Below are 9,697 nucleotides of genomic sequence, written 5' to 3' on the forward strand. Positions count from 1 at the left end.
ATTGGCTGGGATGGGCTCTGCTCTCCTCCAGCAGGAACAGCAGCTCCAGCCCCAGAGTCCCCTTGCCCTGGGCTGACCCCACAGCAGAGCTGCTCCAGATTGGGGCTCCCAGGACAGGAAGGACCTGGAGCTGCTGGAGAGAGCCCAGAGAGGCCACAGAGCTGCAGCCAGGCTGGGAGAGCTGGGGGTGCTCACCTGGAGAAGGGAAGGCTCCAGGGAGAGCTCAGAGCCCCTTGCAGGGCCTAAAGGGGCTCCAGGAGAGCTGCAGAGGGACTGGGGACAAGGCCTGGAGGGCCAGGAGCCAGGGAATGGCTTCCCAGTGCCAGAGGGCAGGGCTGGATGGGAGATTGGGCAGGAATTGTTCCCTGGCAGGGTGGGCAGGCCCTGGCACAGGGTGCCCAGAGCAGCTGAGGCTGCCCCTGGATCCCTGGCAGTGCCCAAGGCCAGGCTGGACATTGGGGCTTGGAGCAGTCTGGGACAGTGGGAGGTGTCCCTGCCATGGCAGGGGTGGCACTGGGTGGATTTCTGTGTCTCTTTTAAGAAGAAACCAGGTGCAGAATTTTTTAGAATTTAACTTTTAAGCTGTTTGTGTCACTAGTAACATTCTGTTAAGTCTTTTTGTTGTGCAGTAATGACAATATTTTACTTTTAATTTGCACATGGAAAGCTGCTGTTTTCTCAAGTTTGGTGTTTGATGTCGTGCAGAAAGTCTTGGTCCCTCCCACTTGTTTGGGGATAAGAATCTCTTTTAATAAGTCAAGGCTGCTTTCTCTGATTTGCAGCACATCTCCGAGGCAGCCTCAGCTCGCTGGAAGCTGTGCTGGTCTCTCATTAATCTCCAGTAAATGAAGGGTTCTGTGTTCATGGCAGCCACGGACGCTGCGCTTGGTTCCCGGCTTGGTCCCAGACTCTCCCAGGCTGCTGTTTGATCCAACTTGGGCTTTTTGTCCTGCAGTCTGTGTGTTCCACGCTCAGACTGCTTTGCTGAGGGGCTTGCAAGTTCCAAGAGAGCTCCTTGAGAGAGAGCTGTTACTCCAAGGGCACTGTTCCCACAGGGAATATTCCCAGTGCAGCATGTCCAGCCCTCTGGATGGGATGGGAACAAGGAGTGGGATCCCATTCCCTGAGCCCCCCTCCATGGCACTGAGCCCCCTCTGAGCACTCACAGCTCTTCCATTTGTGCTTTGTGATCCCAGGCTCTGCCAGGGGTGTGAGGGGAGAGAGAGCCATTGTAATCCCAAACCAGGCCTGAAGCTGTGCTGGGAACGGCTCCGTGAGCAGCAGCTGCTCGGGGCTCAGCTGTGCACACAGCTCCCACCTTCTGCCTCCGTGTGCCTGCAGGATTTATGGAGTGCTGAGGAAGGTGCCTGAGGAATTTATTTGTTTGCTCTGCTCCAAGCACTGGCTGTGCCGTGGATTCGTGCCGGGGCCACCGGCTTTTGGGGCGGGGGGACGCGCCCAGCCTCTGCCATCCCCTTCCCGAGTGATTTATCCTCTCATTGAACCTCCGTGGGGCATTTTCTTACTGACTTACTGGCTGTGGGAAGGATCTGTTTGTTCAGCTCCAGTGGTGACGGGGTCAGGCCCAACCCTGCTCACCTGGCTCCGTGCCCAGGGTGCTCTGAATGGCTCCTCGAATGGCTCCTCGGCGCTTGGGAATAACAGGGGGACACGGATCACGGAGCTCTGTGGGGCAGGCAGCAGGGAGGGTGGGGTCTGGGCATGCAGTGAGCCATGGGGCAGGTGGAAATAGCACCTGGAACCCCCATCCCACAGCCCTGGGGCCTCATGGGGCACTTGGGACAGTAAAAGGTGCATGTGCAGGTACAAGGGACAGAGGGCAGGGATAGATTAGGGGTTCTTGGGAAGAAGTTCTTCCCTGGAGGGTGGGCAGGCCCTGGCACAGGGTGCCCAGAGCAGCTGGGGCTGCCCCTGGATCCCTGGCAGTGCCCAAGGCCAGGCTGGACATTGGGGCTTGGAGCAGCCTGGCACAGTGGGAGGTGTCCCTGCCCATGGCAGGGGTGGCACTGGATGGACCTTAATGTCCTTGCCAACCCAAACCAGTCGGGAATTCCATGGTTGGGCTGTCATAGTCTGACTGCCAGTCACTGGGGTTTGGAAAATTGCCCCTTTCCTGCCTCAACTTCCCTAAAACTGACTCCTCTCCACACAGGGCTCGGGACAAGGGCGTGTTCCAAACCCTGCAGTGCCTCTCCAGCTGCTGGGGGGAAGCCACAGCTAAATCATGGCTTAGGAATGATGGGGAAAAGGTGAGCTGCCCTTCTGGGAGGGAACCCCAAATCTGCTCAAATTGAGGATTTTCTGCACATTCTACACTCTATGTTCCCAGGTGACTCTGGGCAGGCTCGGGGAGGGTTAAGCTGGGTTTAGCACAGGCAGTGGAGCAGCAGCTGTGGTGGCACCGGAGCTGGGCTCAGGAAGGGTTTGGGGGTTTCCTTCCTTGGGTTTTTGCTTACACAACATCAGTTTAAAGTGCTGAACTGCAGCAGGGATTGCATCACGCCAGAGCTCTTCCCTGAGTGCTGAGGGTGAAGAGTATGTTGTCCAAGGAGTTCCCAGCTTGTCTTTTAAAGCCTCTTTATTACTGCCTGGAGGATTTTGGAAAGTCTGTGTTCAGGGAAGGAGCATCTGAGGTTTGGGATCACTCTGAAATCCCTGCTGTTCTAAAGCACAAGTGGCCATGTGTCTCCTGGTCCTCAGGGAAAAGCCAGCTGTGGGAGCTGCCTCTCCATGTGGATTTTTCAGGCCAAGGGTGAGGTTTCAGGAGCTGCTGAGCTGATGGAATCACATTTGTCATCACTAGAAAGCATTCCCTCCTTCCCTCTTCCCTTCCTTCTCTCCTTCCCCCTTGACAAGACAAGAAGGAACGGCCTCAGGCTGGGCCAGGGGAGGCTCAAGTTGGACAGCAGCAGTAATTTCCCCATGGAAAGGGAGGTCAGGCCTTGGCAGGGGCTGCCCAGGGAGGTGTGGAGTGCCCGTCCCTGGAGGTGTCCCAGGAAGGGCTGGAGGTGGCACTCAGTGCTCTGGGCTGGGGACAAGGTGGGCATGGGGCACAGCTGGGCCTGGCTGGGCTGGGAGGGCTTTTCCAGCCTCAGGGATTCTGGGATTCCCTTCTGGTTTTGGCAGCTCCTTCTCCCACCCCTCAGGTTTCATGGCCTAGAGCTGACACCTCGTGTATTGTGTCACCTTCTGCTGCCCCAGCACTGCTGGGACCCTGCTGGGATGAGGAGCCTCAGGGCTGCAGTGCTGCTCTATCTGTATCTGTTCTAGCAAGTTCCTCTTTCCTGGTCACCCTCAGAAAACAGCCACTTGAGGAGAGGTGTTTCTTATCTGAGGAGTGAATCTCCCCACTCTCTCCTCCAAAAGCAGCATTTCCATCTTCCAGTGTAGCAAACCATAAAATTCCCAATTTAACCCTGGTTCCACAGTGACTCATTTCAAGTCTTTCTTTTTCAATTGTTTTTTTAGTAACAACCTTTTCAGTGGGGCGGCACCAGCTCAGCTCCAGGCAGGCAGGCAGGGCTCGTTCACTGCCAGCACGGTGCTGCTCAGAGAGGGGGGCTTCTCATTTTCCCACTGGATTAAAGAACAGCAGCTCTCACTTTGGGGTGAAAGGATTAGAATTCAGGAACACCTGCCTTGTGCCAGCACCTTTGGGATCATTGCTGTTTGCCCATCCTATCCACAGATGATTTTTTTCTACCTGAGGGAGTGGCTGGAGCTGGGCCAGGGCAGGCTCAGGCTGAGAGCAGGGAAAGGTTCTTCCCCCAGAGGCTGCTGGGCACTGCCCAGGCTCCCCAGGGAATGGGCACGGCCCCGAGGCTGCCAGAGCTCCAGGAGCGTTTGGACAACGCTGCCAGGGATGCCCAGGCTGGGATTGGTGGGGTGTCTGTGCAGGGCCAGGGGTGGGACTGGCTGATCCCTGTGGGTCCCTTCCAGCTCAAGATATTTTGTGATTCTCTCATTCTCCTGGCCCTGATGTAACCCAAAGTGCTCATGTTTGGTTGGCAGGGAAGGGAAAATATTTTAAAACTGCTGTTTTCCTAATGTGGATGATCTTTGCCTGCTACTACAGGGATTTATTTTCATTTGTGCCACTGGTGCTGCCCCTGAATTGCTGCTTGTCACGCTCTGTACTGTGTGGTGTCCCCTGGCACGGACTGGTCGTGGGGAAAGGAAGTACCTGGGGCTCGGTGTCCTCTTTTATAGTGACACTCAGTGGAAAAAAGTGGGGTTTTCTGGGAAGAGCCTTTTTCCTCCTCGTGGACAAGTGGAGGTTGGGATTCTCCCTCGGGAGCAGTGGGACCACTCTCCTGCAGCCTGTCCTGCTGAGAGATGTCGCTTCCCTCCTCATTCACCTCTAATCCCTTGTCCTGCCATGTCAGGAGCTTGTCACAGGTGGGAGCTGGTAGCATTCCATTGCTGAGGGCACTGCACAGGCAGTGCCTGGCACATCCAGGATCCTGTTCTTGTTCCGGGATTCCCGACTGTTGCCGTTTTGTGCCTGGAACCAAGCAGGTCTGTGAGCACCAAGAATAACAAAACTTGGCTTTTTTGCAGACTCGTGTTCCTTATTCACAAGGTCCTTCCTCCTCCTGCTTCTTTCCTTCCCTTTCTTCCCATGCCTTTGACTTTCTCCTCCACCGTGTGCCAGGATCCACATCTGCCTCAGGTCCCCCTTTGCTGCTGTCCTGATCCTTGTGGGAAGGGAATTGTACAGGAGAGTGGCTTTGCTTGAGTTTGGGGAAGTAAAGGATAACGGGATCGCTGGGAAGCGTTTTTATTCCCAAAGAAGTCAAGCTGATGGTCACAGGCTGTTGTTGAGGTTGGATAATTGAGGTTAGGGTTAGGGATTTCCTGTGGGATCAGCTGTAGGAATCTGGGAACAGGCGGCACCTCTCCCTGGCAGGGCCTTGCCCTCTTGGAGTCCTGTTCTTCAGTGGAAGGGAAAGACTTTGGTGGGAAAGCCACGAGCTGGCTGCAGCAGGGCCCTATCCCGCAGCGTGGGTGGTTTGGGAGCAGCTCATTCCTTCTGGCTGTAGGAAAGGCAGATTGTGCAGCGTGTGCCATGTTCAAGGCAGCGGCTGTTGTCACCCTGTTTCCTGCTCTCCAGGGTTCCTGTGAACATGGAAATCATCAGTTCTTGGTGAGACACGAGGGATAAATAAGGCTAAAACTGGGAGAAGCTGTCCTTGTATGGCAGTGTGGGAATGGCGCCTCTTCCCTTGGATTAATTATACAGCAGCATGTCTGGGAAGGGACCAGGGGAGTCCTCTGAGCCTGAGCTGCTGGGGAGGATCAGGAAGAGGCCAGGAAATGCAGGGAAGAGCCCTCCTGGATGTCCACATTGCTTGTGTGGCACTGGGCTCCATCAGCCATCCTGTGAGGCTGTGAAGGTGAGACAGAACCGGGCTGTGAGCCTGGATTTTGGATCAGCTCTGAGCTCTCCATCCCAGGCCTCCAGCTTGGAATGGACATGGAGCTGCTGGAGAGAGTCCAGAGGAGGCTGCAAAGATGCTCTGAGAGCTGGGGGTGCTCACCTGAAGAAGGGAAGGCTCCAGGGAGAGCTCAGAGCTCCTTGCAGGGCCTAAAGGGGCTCCAGGAGAGCTGCAGAGGGACTGGGGACGAGGGCGGGAGGGCCAGGAGCCAGGGAATGGCTTCCCAGTGCCAGAGGCCAGTTTAGATGGGGCTTGGAGCTTCCTGGGACAGTGGAAGGTGTCCCTGACCATGGCAGGGGGTGGGACTGGATGGGCTTTGAGGTCCCTCCCAGTATGAGCCTTTCAGCCATTCTATGATTTCTCAATAAATTCTGACAGCAAGAGGGGAATTCTGTATTTCTGTCACCTTGTCAGAGCTACCAAAATTTTTGCTTCTGTGTCTCGGGCTCTTCCTGCTCCGGGTGTTTTTTGCCGTGGGTATCACACACCCCGTGCCCAGAGCTGGCGCTGGGAATCCCTGGCTTTGGGCAGGCGGTGCCGCAGCAATGAATCTCCTGGCTCAGGGGTGGCGGGATGGAACTGCAGGAATGTTGTGGGTTTGTCTTTGACTTCTTCTAAGCTTTCTCTGGTGCCTTCAATTTTTCAGGCAGGGATGACTCACTCATCCATTCTGTGGTTTCCTGACTTTGGCAGTTTCTCTTTCACTCAGTGATTATGAGCTTGGATCCCGGTGTGTGGCAGGCGCTCGGTGCCGTGGGCTGGGGCTGCCTGGAGCGGTGACTCACGGCTGGGACGGGGGCTCAGAGGCACTTGGATTTCTTCCCACCCCTCACTGGGAATCTTTCAGAGTACATAGAACAGAAGCTGTGGCTGCCCCTGGATCCCTGGCAGTGCCCAAGGCCAGGCTGGACATTGGGGCTTGGTGCAGCCTGGGACAGTGGGAGATGTCCCTGCCATGGCAGGGGTGAGACTCGATGATCTTTGAAGTTCTTCCCAACCCAAACCATTTTGGGATTGTGTGAAAATCAACTGGAAAGCTGGTGTGGGCCATGGGATAATCGTGTCTCTTTGCAGGGCAGGAATGTTGATCCTGGGTCCCTGGGAACTGGAGCAGGTGCCTCAGGATTGTCCAGTCCCATGGATTCCTCTGGTGCACAGCTCTGTCTGTGCCCCCACCTGCCCCCAGCACTGCCAGGGTTCTGCAGAGCATTCCCAACTCACAGAATCACAGAATCCTGCAGTGGTTTGAGTTGGCAGGAACCACAAAGCTCCTCTGGTGCCATCACCTGCCGTGGGCAGGGACACCTTCCACTGTCCCAGGTGGCTCCAGATCCCATCCTTGGACACTTCCAGGGATGGGGCAGCCACAGCTTCTCTGGGCCAGGGCCTCCCCACCCTCACAGGGAAGAACTTCCCCCCAGTCTCGTCTCCAATCTGTCTCCTCTCTTAGTTTAAAACCATTCCCCCATGTCCTGTCACTGTCTGCCCCTCTGAGAAGTCCCTCTCCCATCAGTTTTGGATGGCCCTGGCTGTGGCTGCAGTTTGAGTGATTCAGTTTTGTTCTGCGCAGCAGGGCAGGAATGTGTCAGCAGCAGTCAGATCACTTGGTTTATGGTTATGAAGTAACCCAATCTCCAGTTATTTCAGCTCCTTAGAACTTCCCTGCCCACGGGATATTTTGGCTTCTGCTGCTTCTCCAGAGAGGCCCTGACGTATTTTGGAGCTGCTCGTGGGCAGAGCCGCTGTGCCTGACAGGGTGGTACCAAAACAGCCTCTACTATCTTATTTGTTCAGCCCAGGAGAAATACCCACAGTCCTTGGGCCTGAGGAAAGCAAACAAAGATCCCTCCGGAAGGAAATGGGTGAAGTTGGCGCTTGGAGGCCAGAGCACCCAAGCCAGGGTGCCCAGATCTGCTCTAGGGAGGGTGGAGTCATTCCCAAAAACTCTGCTGGAGATGGGGTGGTTGTTCACAGATAAAGTGGATCGTGTTCTGGGACAGCATGGGCGGGAGGAGGGGTGGGCACTGCCAGGACAGGCAGATCCTGGGATGGGTTGGGATGGCATGGGATGGTGGCATGTGCTTCCCACTCCAACAGAAAACAGCCTTGTTTTTTGGGAGTTGTGTCTGATTTGGGGGGGTGTGTTGTTCTAGTGGGGTGGAAGGAGTGAAGCACTCGAAGAACAGGAGGGTGACAAAGTTCCGGTGGAGGGGACTGGGTGGAAGCCGGGGATCAAAGGGCTGTGCTGCTGCGGGGAAGGGGGAGGGTGCTGGGAAGCAATGGGCTGGCATTAAATCAGTAGATTGGTGCGTGGAGAGGATGAAAAAGGCTGATTGCACTCGGTGATGAGAGAATGGATGGTAGTAAGTAAATGCTGAGCATGTGCCAAGGAGAGGAGCCCATTTGGGGAAGGAATTTTAGGGTTCTAATTGAGTGTAAGTTCATGACTGTACAATAACCTCACTTTGCTGCTTAATTCCTTCCTGTGGCTGTGTTCAGCTGCGGTGGTGCCGGAGGCTCCCCGGATCACACAGGGCTTCCTCCTGCATCTGTGTGACCCTGTGTGGCTTTGTCATGCTGATCCTGAGACATCAGGGGACTTCCAGAACAAAGGAGACAGATTTGGCCCCGGGAACTGGGTACAGTCTGTTTCCTTGGGCACTGTTATTAAATGGTTTGTGAACGTTTAGGGTTGGACCTTCCAGCAGAGACACCCGAGGGCGTTGGTACTTCTTCAAAACTCTCTCAGAGATCAAACAGTCCAACCTCTGCTTGGATTTACATTTTTTCCAGACTGTTTAATCTGAGTTGGGTACAAGGGTTTGGTTTTTTGTGTCGTGCAAGGTGCTCCCTTAGAGGAAAAAAGCCTCTTTGAACTCCTGCTAAAACTTCCGTAGTCACTGAAGGTTGGAGCAACCTGGGACTGGCTGGGGTGGCACTGGATGGGCTTTAAGGTCCCTCCCAACCCAAACCAATGTGGGATTCCATGAAGTGAAAAAATGGAGTGCAGTGAATTCCTGTTGGACTGCTCCAGACCCCACTGTCCCGGGGGCGATGGGAACACAGGAGCAAGAGCACAGGAGTAATTCCTTGTTGAGCAGATGCTTGAATGCTCTCCTTTGTCTGCAGTGAGCAAACTCCCTTCAGCTGCCAGGTTCTATATCTCAAAACTGCTGCGAGAATCACTGTGGGACTTCCCAGGCTCTAAGGGGGGTGGGGACATGGATGAGATCCATGTTGGGCACTGGAATCCCAGGTTGATTTGCGTTGGGAGGGATCTTAAAGCCCATCCAGTGCCACCCCTGCCATGGGCAGGGACACCTCCCACTGTGCCAGGCTGCTCCAAGCCCCAATGTCCAGCCTGGCCTTGGGCACTGCCAGGGATCCAGGGGCAGCCCCAGCTGCTCTGGGCACCCTGTGCCAGGGCCTGCCCACCCTGCCAGGGAACAATTCCTGCCCAATCTCCCATCCAGCCCTGCCCTCTGGGTTGCTGCCTTCCAGGGCAAGACTTGGTGCCCTGACTCTGCACCTCCCAGGGAAGGAGTTTGCCAGAGAAAGTAGGTCAAAAGGAATAGGAAAATGAGCATGTGCTAAAATCCCAATTCTGTTCAATAAATCCATATCTTTTTTAAAAAAACCCAAGGATTTATATGTGAATTTTACATGTGCGTGTGGCCAAGTGTGGTGTGTTAGACCTGGAGTCTGACAGTTCTCTCTGTAGTAAACAATTTCCAGCTGTATGGTGTCAGCTTGAAGTATGAAAACACTCTGAGTACTTTCCTGACAGTGGGAATGCCTGGATACTCTCGTAGCTCCATCAGGCTCTGCTGTTTGGGAATTAGAGCTGGAAGCCCAGGATTATTACTGTACCCTTTTAGCCTTGTTCTCTGTGCTGCTGCTCTGCAGCTTTGCAAGATGTCAGGGTTCCCAGGGTTCCCCTTGCTATTCCTTACCCCTCCAGAGGGAATGGAAATCTCTGGATACATCCCTCCCAGTGTAATGCTTTCATTAAAATTCCTGAAGTTGTCCTTGGCATTTTTTAATTGAAACCCGGAGTTCCAGGGGAGGAACCCTGAGCACGGAAGTTCATCCAAGCCCTTGTTTACATGGGTGAAATATGTAAACAGTCCTTTTTCCCCAAATATAGGGCTTTTTTCCTTGGCTGCCCTCCCGGTGTTTATAAAAGCCAGTTATGTAAATGACAACTGTAATAATTAAGCTGCTGTTTAGTGCTGGCC

Source organism: Corvus brachyrhynchos, unplaced genomic scaffold (genome assembly GCF_000691975.1).
Source record: "Corvus brachyrhynchos isolate BGI_N302 unplaced genomic scaffold, ASM69197v1 scaffold511, whole genome shotgun sequence".
In the NCBI taxonomy this organism is placed as follows: Eukaryota; Metazoa; Chordata; class Aves; order Passeriformes; family Corvidae; genus Corvus; species Corvus brachyrhynchos.